Raw genomic sequence first — 22,393 nt, 5'->3', positions numbered from 1 at the left:
CGACCAATAGTATTTTGAATTCAGACAAGTACATAAACTAAATTACTTTCAGAAAGAAGAATAAACAATTATAATTTTATGTACTAAAGAAGAAATAGTACCATGATTATTACCTAAAATAACTTGTTTGTGGGTAGATATCGCTAGACGAATATAGTTTCGACAGTTATCTCGTTTTCTTCGTGTGTATACTATCCGGAGGAAATTTAACTATACATGAGATTTTGAGCACACAGAACTCTTGGTTCTTTACTCAACTTATTTTGAATTTCTGCAAAGCTACACGAGGACTACATTTGCGTCAATCGTTCATAATTTATCAGTGAAGGAGTAGTTATCCCACCCACTCCTAATCTTGGACTACTCTTTTTACCAACGAACAGTGAGATTAGCTCACAAATTATAGCGCCCTCAACGCAAATAATAACTCTGAACCTAGGTACAATTTCTCACTTAATTTAAACGAGATATCGAATTTTATTGGAAATTTAACATCTTCCGACCTTTCTTACTATTATCTCTCGCATGTCAGTTTTATATTTCTTTCCACCTTTTTCTTCTGCCACTCTTTCACTACGTCATTTCTTCACAACAATTGATTCACCAGTGTTGTGACGTCACTCTTCGAACCATGCCTCGTATTTTCTCTTATTGTTATATTTCACTGATATTTGAATGTGTTGTGTACATTTAACAGAATTAAGTTGAAGAAACGGTTTATGCTTGAAAATCTGTCTGAAAAGAAAGGTTCTTAGATTTTATTATCATTATATCTAAAGTTTCTTTTTTTTGTTTCTCAAAATTAATTTGCAAGCCAGAAGAATCAATTATTGGCCAATTTAAAACAACGTTGACTTGTAGCAATAACCAATAGAAACAACACTGATACGTCATTACGTCAAAAGTAGAACGTTCCCGTACCAAAGCAACAAGTTTTGTTCAAAAAAAAAAAAAAAGAATTTCCGCAGTTTTAAAAGTAAAGCTTTTAAAAGGTTTATTAACATCTTCAGATTTGGTAAAATAGATTGTTCTTTTGAGCACCATATCTTATTGTTTTAAAATATTTTGCCAATTAACGTTTAAAATTGGCTCTAATTTAGGATAATAACTTTCACCTCGGTAATGACTTTCCAACTTTTTTAACAGTCAAAAAATAAGGGTTAATGTGTCTAACTCCTACTCTGAACCTTTCTTGCCAAAAGCAAATGTCCCATAAAAAGATATAGTTAGCCCTATACCAGTTATCATATATGTCAACGAAATATCCCTTATCGATCAATTTTATTTTTTCCTTCAAATTCGCAGATTATGCGTTGACGCGGAAGAATTCAAAAACGTATTCTGTAGTAGAAACGGTGCTTTAGGCCTAGGTATATTTCAACTCACTGGTAAATCATCAAACGTGTTAAAAAATCGTAATCTTTAAACTAGTATATTCTTTTGTTTTTGTTTTTGAATTTCGCGCAAAGCTACTCGAGGGCTATCTGTGCTAGCAGCCTCTAATTCAGCAGTATAAGACTAGAGGGAAAGCAGGTCATCACCACCCAATGCCAACTCTTGGGCTACTCTTTTACCAACGAATGGTTGGATTGACCGTCACATTATAACGCCCCCACGGCTGAAAGGGCGAGCATGTTTGGTATGACGTGGATTCGAACTCTCGACTCTCGTATTACGAACCGGGTCCTTTAACCACTTGTTCATATATTTTAACACAAAAAAATTATAATTGTTATTACTAACAGTTATTGCAAATGGTGGTTAACATTCAACAGTTTTATAAACTTGGAAACAATACCGAGCTTTATATCCGGTCTAGAACTGAGTAATTTATCGACGATCCAAGTCCATGACGAGCAGATCAGTGCTGAGTTGATTTTGCCACGCCTCGTTTAAGCTAGCTAGCTTGATTGATCTCACATCGCTGACCTTTTACCGAGAAAGAAATGCTAATGTTCGAAGTTAATTCACTAATTTTGAATAGTTTGTAATGTTCAAAATCTATAAACGTTCCTGGTCAAATTCTGTAGTTTTTCAATTAATAGGCGTTAAACACAGTTATACCTTCCGAGATCTATAATCCACTAACTGAAGCTGTCCAATAATGTTCTTGTTTACTACAACTTGGCTAGTTGCTCTTATACGAATCATGCGAAGTTGGAACAATGTTCGAAAACGCGCCAGCATTTGCGTTAAAAATATCGTTGGTTATTGTTCTCACGAATCTTCTATACATTTAGAGAACAGGCGGGACATGCGCAATACACAGCCAACTATATTCGTCACAAGCAAAAAGAAAATATGCTGAAACAAGAGTAGGTGTTAAAATAAACGTACAACGATGAATCCGTTACACCTTCCTCCTTAGATATTTAAAATTGGCTTTAAACAGTTTTTGTTACTAATATACGTATATATATATATATTAGATACAATGCATTGTGAAAAAAATGTACAGATTCAGATATCAAGACAATTAACACAAATAACCATATGAGATTAAATTTACTCAGCACATGAATTCTTCAACTGAATTATAACAGTAATTTACCTCATGAATTTTGGTTTCCTGATCTGTCTTGAAATTAGAAAATAAGTATTTATTTGACGAATATTTGAAATGGTTATTTAAGCCACACGACTTACAACCCATACATATGATTTTTACATATTAATGGAATTCAGGATTACATTTTTATTTTCTGCCAGTAATAGGTCAGGTTGTTAGAACGCTGCACTCAGGGTCGGGGGTTCGAATGTTTGTCACACCAAACACGCTCGCTTTTGCATCCATGGGGACGTTATATTGTTACTAGCAATCCCACTATTCGTTGGTAAAAGAGTAGCTCAATAGTTGTCGGTGGGTGGTGATGCCTAGTTGTCTTCCCTTTAGTCTTACTTACACTGCTAAGTTAAGGACCGATAGCGCAGATAGCCCTCGAGTAGCTTTGCGCAAAATTAAAAAAAACAAAGTGCCAGTGACGAGAAAAGTATTTTTACGCTGGTAAAAATTATCACATAAAGATGTCGTTTTTTTTATCATTCCTTGATTCATGTCTGTTCATTCGAAAGTGTTTGTTTGTGTTTTTAATTTCGCACAAAGCTACTCGAGGGCCATCTCTGCTAGCTGTCCCTAATATTGCAGTGTAAGACTAAAGGGAAGGCAGCTAGTCATCACCACTCACCGCCAACTCTTGGGCTAGTCTTTTACTAAGGAATAGTGGGATTAAGAGTCACATATTAACGTCCTCCACGGTTGAAAGGGCGAACATGTTTAGTGTGACAGGTATTCGAACCCGCGACCATCGGATTATGAGTAGAACGCCTTAACCAACTTAGCTATGTCGGGCCTCCATTCTTGTGTGATTCTTTCTACAGACTTACAAAATCTGTTACAAACAGTAGAAACCAAGGGTTTAACTTTCAAGGCTTCATCACAATGAGAAGAATTACGATATTCAGAACAATTATGCTTATTTAAAGACTCAAATGCTTTGTCACATTCTGAACAGTAATAATTTACACTGAGGAACCTTTTCATTGATTTTATAACGTTTAAATGATGAGCTGGTACCATTTTGTCTTGGCGTGAAGGACATTTATATATTACACAGTTGAAATTTTCTGAAGACACTAATGGTATTTGAGACTTTAATTGACTTTCAAATGTAGAAGTGCCTTGTATACCGAATGGTCTTTCTGTCACATTATATGAAGTATGCAAGTCTTTAGCCATAAATGTGAATAATGGTTGTTGGTAATTTCTAATACTGCTATATTTTTGGTTTATTTCTGAGCAATATCGAGGCGAGTATTATAACAAGGTCATTGTTATTATTTGTAGCATTGTTGAACAGTACTAATGGTTGATGTGATTTCTACAGGTAATTACAATGTAGTAACTTAAATTTTGAATAAATCATTTAATAGTATGTCTTTTTTTTACTTTGATTTAGTCTTTTGCTGCTAGTTAAAACCTTTTCAGATGAGAAAGATCTATATTCTGTAAGCCTGTACTCATTGGTTTATCCAAATGATTTGAATAAAAGCCTTTCCTTAGTTTAACTCTACTCGTTAGGTGTTTCGTTGTACTGTCTGTTATATTTTGAATATTTTTATACGGCGTGTCGATAATGTTTATTAGTTTGTGTATTTTGTGATTAAAAATATATTGTATTATAATAGACGATATAATGTATTTTAACTCTCTTACTCACATACCATTTTCATTTCCGTTTTCCATGTGGTGGTATTTAGCAGATACTTGTAAAAATCAGAAAAATATATCAATAAGTATAATTTGAAAAGGACATGGCTGGTGGAATACATTTTGTCAAATAAGAATTAGACCTTTGTGATGTGTATGAATGATTCATTCTATGTAGTGTTTCCTGGGAACACATGGCTTCATTATTTCAAGTTATGTTTCAAAACAGTATATTTCATACAATAATTAGTACATAACGAAATGTTATATATTTCATAGATTTAAGTAAAAGTGAATCGATCTTTCATTCTGAAAAATTATTCTTAGTTGACTGAAATTTATTTAACAGCTAACAGTATTTTAAAAACTGTGTGTAATAAAAGTATGCTAACTAATAAAATAAAAAAAATATTATTTAATACAAATAAATAAATTTAATAAATAAAAGTTTTGTTCTGTATTTGTTATATGCAGAAACTTTGTTGGGGTGTACATAGTGTTTGGCCAGTGTTTCTCTTGGGGTGTACCTAGTGTTTGACCAGTGTTTCTCTTGGGGTGTACATAGTGTTTGACCAGTGTTTCTCTTGGGATGTACCTAGTGTTTGACCAGTGTTTCTCTTGGGATGTACATAGTGTTTGACCAGTGTTTCTCTTGGGGTGTACATAGTGTTTGACCAGTGTTTCTCTTGGGGTGTACATAGTGTTTGACCAGTGTTTCTCTTGGGGTGTACATAGTGTTTGACCAGTGTTTCTCTTGGGGTGTACCTAGTGTTTGACCAGTGTTTCTCTTGGGGTGTACGTAGTGTTTGACCAGTGTTTCTCTTGGGGTGTACCTAGTGTTTGACCAGTGTTTCTCTTGGGGTGTACATAGTGTTTGACCAGTGTTTCTCTTGGGATGTACCTAGTGTTTGACCAGTGTTTCTCTTGGGATGTACATAGTGTTTGACCAGTGTTTCTCTTGGGGTGTACATAGTGTTTGACCAGTGTTTCTCTTGGGGTGTACATAGTGTTTGACCAGTGTTTCTCTTGGGGTGTACCTAGTGTTTGACCAGTGTTTCTCTTGGGGTGTACGTAGTGTTTGACCAGTGTTTCTCTTGGGGTGTACGTAGTGTTTGACCAGTGTTTCTCTTGGGGTGTACATAGTGTTTGACCAGTGTTTCTCTTGGGGTGTACATAGTGTTTGACCAGTGTTTCTCTTGGGGTGTACATAGTGTTTGACCAGTGTTTCTCTTGGGGTGTACATAGTGTTTGACCAGTGTTTCTCTTGGGGTGTACATAGTGTTTGACCAGTGTTTCTCTTGGGGTGTACCTAGTGTTTGGCCAGTGTTTCTCTTGGGGTGTACATAGTGTTTGACCAGTGTTTCTCTTGGGGTGTACATAGTGTTTGGCCAGTGTTTCTCTTGGGGTGTACATAGTGTTTGACCAGTGTTTCTCTTGGGGTGTACATAGTGTTTGACCAGTGTTTCTCTTGGGGTGTACATAGTGTTTGACCAGTGTTTCTCTTGGGGTGTACCTAGTGTTTGGCCAGTGTTTCTCTTGGGGTGTACATAGTGTTTGACCAGTGTTTCTCTTGGGGTGTACCTAGTGTTTGACCAGTGTTTCTCTTGGGGTGTACGTAGTGTTTGACCAGTGTTTCTCTTGGGGTGTACGTAGTGTTTGACCAGTGTTTCTCTTGGGGTGTACATAGTGTTTGACCAGTGTTTCTCTTGGGGTGTACATAGTGTTTGACCAGTGTTTCTCTTGGGGTGTACATAGTGTTTGACCAGTGTTTCTCTTGGGGTGTACCTAGTGTTTGGCCAGTGTTTCTCTTGGGGTGTACATAGTGTTTGACCAGTGTTTCTCTTGGGGTGTACATAGTGTTTGACCAGTGTTTCTCTTGGGGTGTACATAGTGCTTGACCAGTGTTTCTCTTGGGGTGTACATAGTGTTTGACCAGTGTTTCTCTTGGGGTGTACCTTGTGTTTGGCCAGTGTTTCTCGTCTTATATGTATTTGATAAATACTTATATTGTGTTTATATATTAATTAGTTATGTATTACTTGTGTTTAATTTTTATTTTTAATGCAAACATTCAACTTGATGTGGTTTGACTTGCAGAATTGTCTAAGCAAGATGGCATCATTCACGTGTGCGAGCGTTTGTGAAAGAATTTTGCGGACGACCTTTGCCAAGTTATAACTAAACGGAACATTATGTGTTCACGTTGTCAGGAACAAGTTAGCATACCTGCATCAAGAATAAAAGACAAAAAAATTGGAAAAGAACAATAAAAATAAACTATAAGTGAAAATATAAAGATGTGAAATTCGGCTTATGAGAAAAGAAAAAATACAAAATATTATAAGAACATTTAAAATTTATGTACATATTTTCGTTTCTTAAATTGAATAATTTCATTTCACTCTATGTTGATGATAAGATAGAATTAATGATATAATTGAGAAAATTGAAAATAAAATACAAACATTTTCTTTCAAAATCACTTTATATTTATTTAGGAGGTTCTACAGATTATACAAATAAATTGTTAAGACTACAAAATAATTAAATGAAAATCATTTTACATGTGAACTATTCAGAGTCAAAGTGCATATACGTACATTAAATAACGAATGTTTCTTATAAAAAATAGAAAACAAATCTAAATTAAATGTTACATTTTTCTAAAACTACGTAATCTTAGGATCGTTTAAGACAAAACTATTTTACCAGTTAGTTTCATTTTCATAAAGAACTTTCACGAGAGTTACATACCTACTCACAATGTATGTAGGTTGTAATATCCATTCTGTTTAAGTGTGTTCTGTGAACAATTAATCTTAATTCTCCTTAGCTTCAGAAAGGATACATACTGATTAAAATGTATCTCAGAACGGCTGGAATGGGTATTAACACTTTTACTGATAAAGAGAGAACAACGTTTCGACTTTTCTCGGTCATTTTTAACCTGAAGATGACCTAGGAAAGTCTCAAGCCAGGTGGTTAAGGCATTCGACACCTAGTCCGAGGGTCGCGGGTTCGAATCCCCGTCGCACCAAACATGCTCGCCATTTCAGCCGTAGGGGCGTTATACTGTTACGGTCAATCCCACTATTCGTTGGTAAAAGAGTAGTCCAAGAGTTGGCGGTGGGTGGTAATGACTAGCGGCTTTCCCTCTAGTCTTACACTGCTAAATTAGGAACGGCTAGCGCAGATAGCCCTATTGCTTTGCGCGAAATTGAAAACAAACAAGCAAATTCTCTCTTAATCAGTAAAAGTGTTAATACCCATAGCAGCCATTCTGATATGCATTTTTATTTCAAGTGGATTTCTCGTCATCAAGAATTACATTCTGGTTATATTTCTCATGGATATTTTGTCAGTTAAATCACATTCACTGATTAAAACCGTGAGTTCACCCCGCTTTTTACTGGTCGTGGCGTTTCTAGAGTACTGTTTTTACTAGTTTCAGTTCACTAAAATTACACTTAATTTTGGATACACTTGGTGCAACTGTTAGTAAAAACCTATGAGATTAAGCAGTTTCTGAGAATACCTTACATTTATTTTTTATATACGAAATAAACTGCCTCTTTGAATGCTATCTGTTTAGCTGACGAAACTGTGGACATATTTACTTTACTTTCCCCGTCGCACCAAACATGCTCGCCCTCTATAATGTGATGGTCAATCTCACTATTCATTGGTAAAAAAGTAGCTCAAGAGTTGGCGTTGGGTGGTGATGACTAGCTGTCTTTTCTCTAGTCTTATACTGCTAAATTAGGGACGACTAGCGCAGATAGCCCTCGTGTAGCTTTGCAGGAAACTCAAAACAAACCAAACGAAACTTTCCTTTCAACTAATGTTGAAGGGGTTGGAAGTTTATTAGAAGAATGATTATACAACTGTGATGCAACATTCTTTCAATGATTAAGTATTTGGGTTCAGTCCATTTAAGAATGATGGGAGCACGTATTTAATACCAGACATTTCGTCATTACTTTCCAATACCATAGAATCAAATACTTTTGTAGATTCATTTCTGTAATATTATTCCATTAGCAGAACTCTTTGTATGTCCAATGTCATTAATTTGTTGAAGAAGTTTAAGTGATATCTGAATATTTTTATATTTATATTCTGCATCATTACTGTTTTTTTAGTCTACAAAGCTGTTTGTTCAATTCCGTATTACATGAAGGGTCATTTCTATGACATGACTGAAATTAAGTTGGATCCTCAAATCCTATTTAGAAGCCCTGATGCTCTGGCTCATGTTTCTTGGTAAAGAACATTCATTTCAGTAAAGTTCGATTACCTAAACGGTAAGTAAATGTTGAGCAGCTGTTTGCTGTGCAAAAACAGTTCAAGCACTGCTTGGAATGCATTAAATAAATTTGATGTAGTCCCAACTCCCAGTTTGTTCAAAGTAATTGGTAAAACCAAAAATGAGACTAGACTATGGGTAAGGTAGATGCTTCTAGTCTTCAAATAAAGCCTAGATTAAACAATCAGCAAATAGTAATTGAAATTTGATTTGGAGTTTGTGTAATTGAGCTTTCACACTCAACTGTGATATTCGTTTTGCAGTTACGAGAAATTGTTTTTAAGGTTTCAATAATTCCATTATGTGGACATGTTTTCAGACGAACTAATCAGGCGTGTGAAGTGATTGTTGCCAAGATGTCTCCGCAGTCAACGAGTTCTTCGTCGATTATCTCATCGATTTCTCCGGTAAATTTTAGTGGATTACCGATGGATTTCATCGGACATCACACTACAACCTTTATCGACCATTATAAACCATGAGTCTCTATCGACCCGAGATATACAAGAATCCTCCATCGAGGCAGAGTTTTCCTCTAGCCTTTTACCCTGACCGACTACAGTTATCTCTGTGGATCCTGGAATGCTGACATAAATGTCATGTGTTTCACCCATGAAAACAAAACTAATTTTGTTTCTGTTTTTCTTTGGAGCGTCCGCCCCTCCATCTACACAACAGATATTCAACATTCTTGAAGGAACCACCAAATCTAATCTCCATATGACTGTATCCGGTTCACAATTACAGACTTCCTCACACAGTTCATGAAAGTAGTAACTACCGCCAGACTAGTGGATGACCACGTTCTAGCTAATGGTTATTTCTTTCACTTCTTGTACGTTTGAGCCGAACGCCCACCATCATCTATCGCCACTACATTTCTACAAATCCAGCAAGCCTGACTTAAAACCATATCTATCAAGTTGCCACGCACAGTCTCCCTGCCATTAATACTACTTTATTTGCCTTACAGACGATCACACACGTCAGTCTACCGACAAAAACAACAGCATCAAATTCACTCAGACACCACCAATCTCGAAGTTAACAACTACTAGGGCCCAGTCCAACACCATACGTGTAACGACAGGCAGTGTGACGTCCTATTTGGATAACTAGCGAGCATCCTAGCTGTTCCATCGTTCCAGCACCCCCCAGAAATCATCCGTGTCTGACTATGATAATTGATGATGACCATGACACCTTCTCTCTTGCCAGATGATCCACCCAATCCAATTTTAATTTTCTTATTTTGTCCCATAAGAGATATAAAATACTTCTTATGTTTTTTTTAATTTCACCTTCTCTTTCAGCTACTTTCCAGCATCGTAAGAGTATTCTATTCTGGCCATGAAAGTGGGTTATTTTGGGGTACTTCCCCTCCTTAGTAAAATTATCGCCTTGAATCGTTGAATCCTGTGTTCTATATCATGCAAAGATACCTTCTAATTTAAAACTTAAATGTAAAGTTAAAATTAAAACAAAACTAAAAACATTTTTCTAAGCAAATTTTAACCTGACGTTAGTGTTATAATAAATCAGTTTGTTATCTTGTGAGCTATAACCACATAATCCAAGAATTCTCTACAGCCTTGGCATCCTTTGTCTTCCATGGAACCACTACTTACCATTACCGATCATCCAAACCTTCCAACCTTTTGTACTTTCTGTCTAATGTAAACTTAGACCAACCCCAAGTAATACGACATTTACCACACTTTCATTTATTGTCATCACTCTATTTAAGTAGCACATAACCTTAATTCCATGAGCGGAGCTGAAGATAAATTGATATTTCTGAGCGCCCCTGTTATAAAATCAAATCCTTTGCAGGATGAATTAAAATTATGTGCCATTTATATCGACTGTACTGAATTTTGTGACATAAAATGGTGGTATGTTACATCCTCATGACATTCCTGTATCAAGTGACGCAGGTATATTTGTAGGTTTAAATTAATTTATGTTGAGAAGAAACTTGTGTGGAGATCATATGACTGGAGAATATGTGAACTGCTCGTCGATTTGCATATTAACCTTCTCTAATGTTGCATTATTATAGGAACTGATTCAGTCTGCAGCATGTAACTTATAGAGTCAACGACGTCCTTTAAAAATAGGTCCATGGAGAAGGAAGGAAATAGAGGATTTCATTTCAACGAGAATATCTTGTTGAAGATAAGTTAGCTAAATCATTTTGTTAAAGGGTGACAGACAAGGCTTCTGAAACTGTTATTGCTATAGCTAGTTGAGGAGATTCCATGTTAATCGTTTTTTGATGAGGATTTACAAATATTGAAATATCTTGATATTGTCAAGTTTCAAGTTATCCTTTTGTGACAATACATACACTACCGATATTTACAAAAACAGTATTGTGGTATGTCCTGACATTCCTTGCTTTGTTTCTGTGGAGGTCAATAACTGACTTGCCAAGCTGGTTTCAATATATATGCTGATGTTCGGAGGATAAGACAGTAGAACCAATAATATGTGTATCAGAGTAACATGAGTAGGAGCAAAAGCATCACCAGCATATGACTCCCACCATGTAGCTCAGTCAATGGATGTATTTCTGCTTTAGACCAATCACAGGTTAATAAAACAACCTCGCCACCCTCCTTAAAACTGCATCTTCGCGTGGCCGTTTGAGATAAGACCTCTTTTGGCAATAATCTTTTGTTGTTTATTTTCACAGGTTGAATCCTGTATTAGGGTATCTTTTTGTTTTTAACATATATCGGAAATCGTAACACCTCTATGTAGTCTACCCAATCTCCTGAATTTGATCTCTTCGACTCGCAGACTGTATGTTAATACAAAAATTGCTCCTTTAGTATTCAATGTTTCCCAGGAGGAAGATGAACTAGCGTTTAAAGGTTACAAGAATATAACTGAGCCCAATGGTAGAAGGAAAGTATACAAACTATTCACAAATTCATAACTAAAACTGGGTATTTAGTGGTATTTTATAATAAATTAAGTAACAGTACAATTAATTGATTACATATGATTAATTACAAACGTACAGTGCTTATTCTCTCCTATATTTTCAATTTTCAATTGACGTTATGTTAAACTTGAACTATTTGGATTACTTTAGGTTATCTAGTCTTGTTTGTTTGTTTTGAATTTCGCACAAAGCTACTCGAGGGCTATCTGTGCTAGCCGTCCCTAATTTAGTAGTGTAAGACTAGAGGGAAAGCAGCTAGTCATCACCACCCACCGCCAACTCGTGGGCTACTCTTTACCAACGAATAGTGGGATTGACTGTAACATTATAACGCCCCCACGGCTGGGAGGGCGAGCATGTTTGGCGCGACTCGGGCGCGAACCCGCGACCCTCAGATTACGAAGCACACGCCTTAACGCGCTAGGCCATGCCAGGCCTGTTATCTAGTCACTATTGATTGATATAAAATATTATATCATTATAGCGGTATTTGTTCTTTTGTGATAAAAATACTGAAAATTTGGTTATTGTGTTACACAGCTATATTTTAAAAATGTTTACGCGCATCCTATCATCACTGTGGAAATAAAACATGACAGCTTGAAGAAGCTAAATAGTTTTGTTAATCATTGTATATACTGGTAATAAAGTAATTTAATTACATTTTAAATATAGCTCTAAAAAGTCTTGACATGCGCACTTCGTCCTACTCATAACGAAAGATTTTAAGTTTTAACGACTAAAGTCTCTATGATTTGCAAAACGTTGTTTTTAACAGTTCAACTGATCTTAAAGTATTGTTATCGGGGTAATACTACACGTTCTTGAAATTATTAAAAATATTATTACATTTTGAGTTCTTAAAAAGGATCTAATTACTTAGTGCAAGAGAAAAACAATTTTAAGACTAAGGAATTGATATAGAATATGACGAATATTACGGATGATATACACTCGTTGCCTTTGATCTTACCACCCCATATATCTTCTGATGATTTTTACTTTAACTTGATGAAACATGTAAATTTACAAGTTAAAATACGTTTTGATAATGCCTTATCAAATATTACAAATGTTCTAAGATATGCAGATTTCATTCAATTTTAGAAATCGATAAGTGAAAAAATATTGTATCTGTTATATAAAAAAATGATGACACCCTTTATAAATGTATTTGATACTCTCACAAAAATGGACGATTTTTATATAATGAGAATAACTGAAACATGGTAAATTGTAGATGATACATAAGTTGTTCGGAAATAGAATGTTTCTGGATGTTTAATAGGAATGGAGTAATAAAAAGATAGGAAAAGAGTGACTTTATATGTAAAAGAAAGGTAATCTCCTTTTGAACTTGAAAATATTAAAGATAATAATATGAAGATTAAATCCATTATGCTCTGTGTCAGTAGATAAAAAGGGAAAAACTAGTGGGAATTCCTTAGAGACCATCAAATGATGCTGATGTAATTAGTGAGAATCTGTACAGTGCGATTTAGATTTAAGTTGTTAATGAATTAATAATTCTGGACGATTTTTATTTTATGCATACATATTGGAAACTGTTAGAGTCAAACCATGAAGACAAATGTTTCGGAATCTTTTTAGGATTAGTTTCTTTACCAAATAGTCAAGGAACCTATCAGAAACAATGCTATTTTAGATTTATTGTTAATCTCAAATATAGAAATTATCAAGAGGCTTGGAGCTGGAGAACATCTGGATGCAAATGATAATTGGTTTATTAGGTTCAATGTTTTGCTGCAAATGGAGATAAAGAATAAGAATATTTTGGTTACAAATTTCAAAAAACATGTTTTGAAAGGACGCAACACGAATAATCTGTTGTTAATTGCTCAGATACGTTATGTAGCGATATTGAGCAGATGTGGAAAATTTTTAAACACTTTTTTCAATGTTTAATTAAACATATTCCTTAGAGAAAGAAAAGGGTAACAGCAATTAAAAACTAACAAGTTGGTTCAGAAAGAGTTTAAGAAATAAAATTAAAAATATCATAAGTGTAAGAAATATAAATTGACTTGTATAACAAGAGATTCACAAGATTATATAAAATAAAAAAAAAACCCTGTGAAACAAGAAATTAAAACCTAGAAAAGGATGTGTGATAAAAGACTGGCTGGAAGTTTAAAAAATAACATTAAGGATTACTTTAAGCACATTAAGGGTAAACAAAATATTAGAATGATGTTAAGACCCTTCAAGGGTGATACAGGGAGGTTAGTATATGACGATTATAAGATTGCTGGGTTTCTAATTTTTGTTTATTCTTCGATTTTTATTTACGAGTATTTAAGCAGTATTCCACGTTTCGGATAGTTGATAAACGAGTTTGAACTAACTTACTGAATTAATTTTAAACTGGTTAAGAGAAACATTAGAAGATTAAAATGACAAGACTCTTAAGTCAAATCACATTCCTCTAATGGTTTTGAGAGAGGTTAAAAATTGGATAGTTGGGACATTTACTACTATTTTTTAGTGTTTGAAAAGTGGATAAATGTAAACAAGTGTGAAAAAATAACTGAATTAATTTCGAATCAGTTAAGAACAAATTTAGAAGATTAAAGAAATGATAAGACTCCTAAATCATTTCCATAATGGTTTTAAAGTGGGTTAACATTGGATATGCGAGTCATTTACTACTATTTTTTTATCAGTTCTTAAATAGTTTGCAGCAACCAGAAGAATGGAAGTTAGTTAAGGTAAGTTCTGTTTTCAAGAGAGATAATAAAAATTGTCTCAATAAATGTAGACATATTAGTTTTACATCGGTTGTGGGAAAATTTGTAAGTTCTGTTAAAAGATGCTTTGGAAAATCATTTAACAAAGATTAGAATTTTATTGGATAGTGAACATAGTATCACTAAGGAAAATCTTACTTTACAGTACAAATCGTTTAATATTCTTTAAAAAGGTTACTGCTTATATAGATGAGGGTAAAGGTGTAGATATGGTGTATCTGGATTTTTCAGAAGGCATTTTAAAGTGCCACATAAAAGGCTTGTGAAGAAACTTATCTCTGTAGGTGTGAGAAATAACTAAGTGAACTTATCTTTAGTTTCTTGTCATCACGAATAAAGAGGTATTACATGCTGTTGGAAGACAAACATGGATTCTCTTCAGATAAAGATAAGATTCCCCTATAAAATTAAAACCACTAGGGGATTCACTAGTAAAAAGTAAAATTTTAAGGTAAACAATCTGTTCAAACAAGGCCAATTAAGTTATTCGGTCATATTTCTGAAGAACAGTTACACATAAACATGGCGTCTTTTAGGGGTAGCCTAAGTGATAGTAAAGATTTAGAATACTGTATTATATAGTTCTACATAAAGCACAGAGTTACACATGCTGAAAGAGGTTTCATAACCCACAATTAATACAGGAAATATTTATAGTTATAAAAGGTGTCTTCTTTATCATTATATTATCATAATTCTCACCTCATCTTTTTAGTGTAACCGAATTACACTTAATATTAAAACTCATTTAATACGTATCTATTATCTCCACTTGAAATATCCATCTTAAAATGAGCAAATGACATAAAACAGACCAATTAGAAATCTTTTACTTGATGCCACCATATAATTCTGGGACAGCAGGCTACATCTTAGAAAATCACCGATACATTCTAATAATTAACACGCTTATTCTACGGGTAACTATTAAGATGACTAAAAATAATCTACAGCAGAAGACTTAGTTGGAAAGAACAAACTGAGAGGTTTAATGAAGAACTGAAGAGAAAAAGTGAAATATATGATAATACATATACAAATAGTTACCCTTTCCGTCCTGTATTTAGGTAATAAATAGGGGGAGGTAGGGGAAAGAGACAATAATGTAACCAGTGATGATAACATCAGAGTATTACAAAGTATCATCAGAGGGCAGGCAATAGAAGATGAGTAGGGGTGATGACGTCCACAAAATGTCACTAGAGAGCATGCAGTGGAGGAGATGCAGCGATGTTAATATCACCAGAGAGTATTTTGTTATAGTTCAAAGAAGTGCCAGCAAAGGGAGAGTAATTGGAGGGGGTTAGAGAAGATGATGTACTAGTTACACAAATGGAACTACAATCATGATGAGGTTATCATCCATATCTCAAAATGTAATCAATGGCTAGATTTATTTATGCTCAATAACCTTCTTAATTAATTAGTTCTATAGTTAATCATACTTTTACATTTCCTGACCTTTTATACGTAAATAAATTAAAGTCCTGAAAAGGAAGCTTATTTAACATACAAACTTAAGACAATAATGTTGTTTCACTAGTTTGTTCTTATTTGCATAATTGTTCTCGACAATATATTTCAGTTTGTTGTTTTTTATGGTAATAGACAGGAAAATACACAGACGAGTTTTATTCAACATACTGATTATAGTTTTGTTTTCTATATTCAAGTATACTTTTTACAGTTGCTTTATATACTTTTCATCCTGAAAACGACAATTTACATTTTCCAATAAGTTAAAATAATGTTTCACTTTATAAGTATACATATATATAGCATATTATAGAATATATATTTTATTGACGACGAATACATTTTGACGAAGTTAAATAAGCAAAATCACAAGGAAGGACTGTGTTAAAAACAACAAATCATCTGATTAATTATATTAGTTTGTTATGATTTAAAAACAAACCGAAACAAAAATAAATTAAGCAAGTAACGCTACACTAATTGAAGAGATCCCAGGGTACAAACTATAGTGTAGGATTACAAAATGTACCCAAGGTTTAGGAGGTGACTGAAAAAATAAGGCCCACATTGCAGTAGGAATATACCGTCTATCAGTCTTAGCCTCCATTTTCCAGTCTCACATAAAAAATAAAAGAGTAGCAATAGGTATAGAAATAGAAATTAGGAGAGCGAGATGTGGGTGCAAGCCCACAACATTTCATTATGCATATTACCATTCACTTCCCGCATACAGTTGTGGGAATGTGACTGCTCTCCCAACTAAAGAAGAAAACAAATAATTGAAATAAAAATAAGAAAATAAGGTACTACAAAATGGGGGTAAATAAACTGAAATCTTACCTTTTAAATTTAGCATTCCAACCCCCAATATGGTGGAAAGGCTGACAGCACAACAAACAAACTATACCAGCATGAAGCATCCCATCTATTAAAACAACTAGTATAGCTCCCAACCACTACCCATTCACCAAGTCTACTATGATTATTATGTTCTAAACAAGTATTTATAAGCGACAAGATGTACATCCGTGTAAAGTAGTGCCAAGTTGATAAACGACCTTATTTATAAATAAAAATAATTAGAAATTTTAAGTAAAATTTCTTTAATTTTTGCTTCTTATACTTATCTAATAAACTCTTATATTTGTTGCAGAATACAAAACTCATATTTTATTATAGTCCAATATATTATCATATAAATAAAATTAAAAAGTATTATGCTCAACAAAAACTTCAGGTATTATAAGCTTCATAATCTACAAATTACTGTCCCCTCTAGTGGCACATCTGCAGACTATACCGCTAGAAAGTTGGGTCCAATACCCTTGATTGGCATTCCACATATAGCTATGTGCAGCTTTGTGCTTAATAAACAACAAGAACTATAAATTACTGGATTAACTTTCATACAAATTATCTCTATTACGACTTAATATTTAAGATTGAATATTGTCTATAAATGATAATGTACATTTCTTGCATCTTAAAACTTTCAGTCAAAAGTTCAATTTAATTATGTCATGTTATCAATTTCCATAGACTAAGAAAATGTAATTACTGGATACAAAACTATGTTACAGTAACAATAAAATTAATGTATCAGAGGAACAGTCACAGTACGGGTCACTTAGAGACAGGACAAAGGTCAATTTTGAGTGGACCATGCATATTTCACAATACACAGTCAAATACGGGTTGCTCCTTCACAAATAAATGGCAGTCAAATCAGTTTATATTCACTTTGAATTCAACATTCATGTGATAACTGTGCCTTATAATTCTGCTAATACCAACGAATAGTGGGATTTACCGTCATATTATAACGCCCCTATGGCTAAAAGAGCGAGCGTGTCTGATGCGATGGAGATTGGAACCTTCGACCCTCAAATTACGGGTCAAGCGTCCTAATCATCTGGCCATGCTGGGCCAACGCCTGGTAAAAAAAAAAGGAGAGATAAGTTTTCAATGCTTATGCATAATTCACAAAACAGAATTTACTCTTTGTAACAAAATTATAGTTATTAATACGATTACTTTTAGTCTTTTACAGATTTCTGATAAACAGCCTGCAAAAAATACGGAATTGTATTGTTATAAAGTCAGCGATTAAAAGAAATAAGAAAGTATAATACACCTGCTACAACATACAACGTATAATTTAGTCCCAAGTTATTTGGACTCACAAATATTATGGAGACTTTTAATTAGAATATTCAATTCAAACTGGACGGAACAACCAGTAATTTAAGTGACAAAGATAGAGTTATGGTATATGGTTATTAAAATCATTTAGATAAACCAATTATTTATTTATTTTTTTGCAAAAATAAGGTTCTGTTTCTCATCTGAATTGATTTTAACTAGTATCAAAAAAGTCATTCAAATTAAAAAGGCATATCTTTACATGAGCTATGAATATATTATTTAATCGTTATTACTAACTTTTAATTTATTTATAATATAAACCGACTACTTGACCGTTCTTTTTTACCATAAGTAGCATTTATAATGCTCACTACTTCACTTTATGATTTCGGATACTATGAATACAATTCTAATGAATTATTCACATATATAAAAGTACATATTTTAAAGAAAGTTAATAGTTTGCTTTTTGTTAATTTTGCGCAAAACTACACGAGGGTTATCTGTGCTAGCTGTCCCTAATTTAGCAGCGTGAGACAAGAGGGAAGGCAGCTAGCCAACTGTTGAGCTACATGTTTTACCAACGAATAGTGAGATAAACCGCACATTATAATGCCCTGACGGCTGAAAGGGCGGGCATGTCTGGTTGAATAAAGAATCGAACCCCCATACCTCAGATTACAAGTCGAGTACCTTAACCACTTGGCCATGCCGAGCTTAAAAAAATTAATACTGATAAAGTTAAGAAAATGAAATGAAAAGGAAAGACTGCGATAAAAACAACAAATCCAAACATCTGACTAATTGTACTTGTTTTTATAACCTAAAAATAAGCCGTAACAAAAAAAATATTAAAAAACAAAGAAACTCTGCAATAATTAAAAATATCCTAGGGTACAAGCTCTACTGTGGGATATAAAATCTACCCTAGGTTTTGGAGCTGTCTACATGTTTTTCACCTCCTGGAATCTTATCACTTAGCACAGCCTTTTTTATTTACACTGGACCAACTTGTATATTTATTTTATTTTTCATGTTGCTTCATGTGGTTCCACAACATTGTTTCGCGTGTTGCCCTAACACCGTTGCAGTTTGAATTTGAATGAACATATAGCTCTGTGTACCGACACTGAGGTTATCCGATTCGAAATGTTTGGTTAAAATAAAATTATATTAAAAAATTCATCTGAGATTTTTATTTATTTTGACTAGTAACTTATTTCGTAAAAGATCTATTCACCTATCTATGCGTTTTATTTTGTATTTGAATGATAAATGGCTGACATTGCCGTCGCCATGGTTTCACAAATGACTGCGGAGGGCGGTAGCTTCCCATTGATTTGCTTGTTTGTGAGTTTGTTGTTAAGTGCAAAGTTACAAAACAGGATATCTGTGCCCTGCCCGTCACGGGTATCGAAACCCGGTTTCTAGCAGTATATTTCCGCAGACATACCACTTGCCACTCTGCCATTTCTAGCAACCCCAGTATATAAGATATAATATTTTATTTTTTAATTTTCTGCATCGTGGCTTCAATTGTTTGACAGTGTTAGTTTTCTCCTACAAAACTCTTTAGTCCTTAGGTATCTCCAGTAAAAAAATAAAAACAAGGAAACACATGACATGATTTTGACAATAAAATATTGATTTAAAATTCATCTGAAATATTTGTATTTGTTTATAAAGAACGTTTGAAAGTGGAACGATTATTTATTTTACTTAAGGAATATGGTGGGCAGAGCACAGATAGCCCATTGTGTAGCTTTATGATTAATTCAAAACAACAACAACAACAACTCAAGGAATAAAATATTTTTATTGATGCAACCGACTGCCGTTAGTCATATAAACATTTGTTTGATATACTTATGCCTAACTTTCAGAGCTAAGGTGTGGATTGATAACGCCCATCTAACTCTATAACAGTATATTTAGATTAACTGTTTAGAAATATTTAAGTTCATAGAGGTTGAAAACCGAAAATAAGCTGGTAAGTTTTGCAATTTCTTTCACTTCAAATCGAAGACATATTTCGTAATACCTGAACTGATACAGGTGAAAGTAAACGACATAACCACAAATATGATAACAGAATTTGAGTGCTTAAGATGACGTCAAAATTAACGAAAATGCCACAGTAAGAAGAGATGATATTTACTTAGCTAAGCTAATAAAGATTCAGTTATATTTATGTGTACGGTTCTGTATGTGACTCATATTTGTGAGAAAACAAAGTAAACAAAAACACACTTTTCTCCAAACATATTCGTTAAATATGTGGATAAACACTGCTATTTAAAAGGTTGTTATAAGAGCAAATTTGGTAAATATTAAAGTTGTGATAAAGAAATCCTGTTAGTATAATCCTATATTCCTGAAAGTAAACTGGAAGAGTATTTATGTTAATTAATTAGAAATATGCATTCTCTTAAAGTTTGGTTACTTACGACTGTAGAGTCGTTTAAATTCTATCGTAAGTGAGAAACACCCTTTCAGCAAAGCAACTGATGTATAATTAAGATTCTTCGTTTACTGTTATTAATTTCAAAGCTATACAATGTGCTGGTTGTGCTGTGCCAATCACGGGTATCGTTAAACAATTATGAAGCAAGTCCAATATTTTGCCGTTGAGTCACTGGAGGAAATAATATTAAGGAAATGTGTCTTGTAGAAACAATTCCATTGACCCAATTATTAGGTGAGAAATGACCATATTTACGTGTGTGTTTATATATATATATACATATATCATTACTCTAGAAACGTTTAATCTGTAAAAACTTCCGTACACGAACGTTGTCCCATCGTTCCTGGAAAGTTCGATTCTAGTAAGTTCGCTGATCTGCGATCTATATTCCAAATAGTTTCGGCAGTTTATAGATTTCTAGGCCTAAATTACGAGCGTTCCAAAATATTCTATAATGGTTCTGTGGTTCAGGAATATTCGATGAGAATCAATCACTAATTATTCTGAGGATTCTGACCAGGTTTATCTGGCTTTCATATTCTGACCAGGTTTATTTGGCTTTTATATTCTGACCAGGTATTAATTTCAATATTAAAAACAGTAAGATGTATGTATACTCATTAGGATGTTATTTTATTCTTAACACGACTATTATAACAATATTATTGTAGCACGTAGTGATACTTTGTATTATTGTGGCGATATTACGTTGATACTACTTGAATGAGAAAACTGTAGTTAATCACTTTAAACATGTTAAACTTAACTAAATTTCACCTTAAAAGGTTTTTTAAGCAACATGGCTCATTTGGCTATCTATTGTATCCACTGTGGGAAATCGAACCCTGGATCTTAGCGTTGTAAATACATAAAATCACCACTATTTCACTGGGGGACAGCTTCAAAAGATAAAGCCCAAAGTGTAAAGGCGAATGTAAAATCATCTTTTGGGATGAGTATCCATCGACTCCCCCTTGGCATAACAATGCATCGACCATCTCCAAGTGACATAGTGAACAGAGAAACACTATTATGAAAATATTAACACAGCATTTTGGCAGTTTTTCTTTGTTGTTTCTCCTTCCACCCATACGTCTTTACTGTAATTGAGAACTGTTGTTATTACCGTTGTGGCGATATATCCGAATATTGAAGCTTCGTTATGATTTGACAGAAATAATGTTTACATATTTATATGTACATGGCTGCATGTAATCTAAAACGAGCTAACTTATGGTTTTCGCACAATAAACCAGTGGACAACATCTTCAAAAAATGTCAGTTTTAATTCCATTAGTTAGTTAGTAATCACCAATAAATTCCATCTAGGAACATAGGGCCGCAATCGCTTGCGGATTCTTCAAGACGTATTTAAGTGAGCAGGTTGTTAGCCCACTGCACCGAGCCGTCCCTAATTTAGCAGTGTAAGACTAGAGGGAAGGCAGCTAGTCATCACCACCCACTGCCAACTCTTGGACTACTCGTTTACCAACGAATAGTGGGATTGACCGTTACATTACAACACCCCCACGGCTGGGAGGGCGAGCATGTTTGGCGCGACGCGGGCGCGAACCCGCGACCTTCGGATTACGAGTCGCACGCCTTACGCGCCAGGCCAATTCCATTAACAACACAATAAATATTGTATTTTTGTTGTAGTAAAATTACTAATATTTTATAAACTACTCTGTACAATAAACCAAATCTGGTGAAATTAGAATTTATATCTCACAAATGATTTATCAAATTTAACTAGGATTTATCTATTACAGAGCAAAGGTAAAAAATACCAAATGAGGAAAAACGCTTAGAGCCGTCATTAAGAATTATGTGTAGTTTAACGAATAAGTCGTTCTAGTGATATTAATATGCTGTGTATTTACCAACCATAGACGTATCATAAACAAAAAACTTCCTTATTTTAATAAAACAGGTATTTTACTTAATACTAGATGGAACACCTGACCCCTGGATGGAACTGGTGTAAATTCACGATTGATGAAAAGTTATCTTAGGACATAAAAAAATTGGTAACTAATATGTAATTATAAAAAATTTAAAAACACGCATA

This window comes from Tachypleus tridentatus, chromosome 4 (assembly GCF_004210375.1).
Source record: "Tachypleus tridentatus isolate NWPU-2018 chromosome 4, ASM421037v1, whole genome shotgun sequence".
Taxonomy (NCBI): Eukaryota; Metazoa; Arthropoda; class Merostomata; order Xiphosura; family Limulidae; genus Tachypleus; species Tachypleus tridentatus.
The sequence above is the reverse complement of the archived record's forward strand: the minus strand, read 5'-3'. Positions refer to the sequence as shown.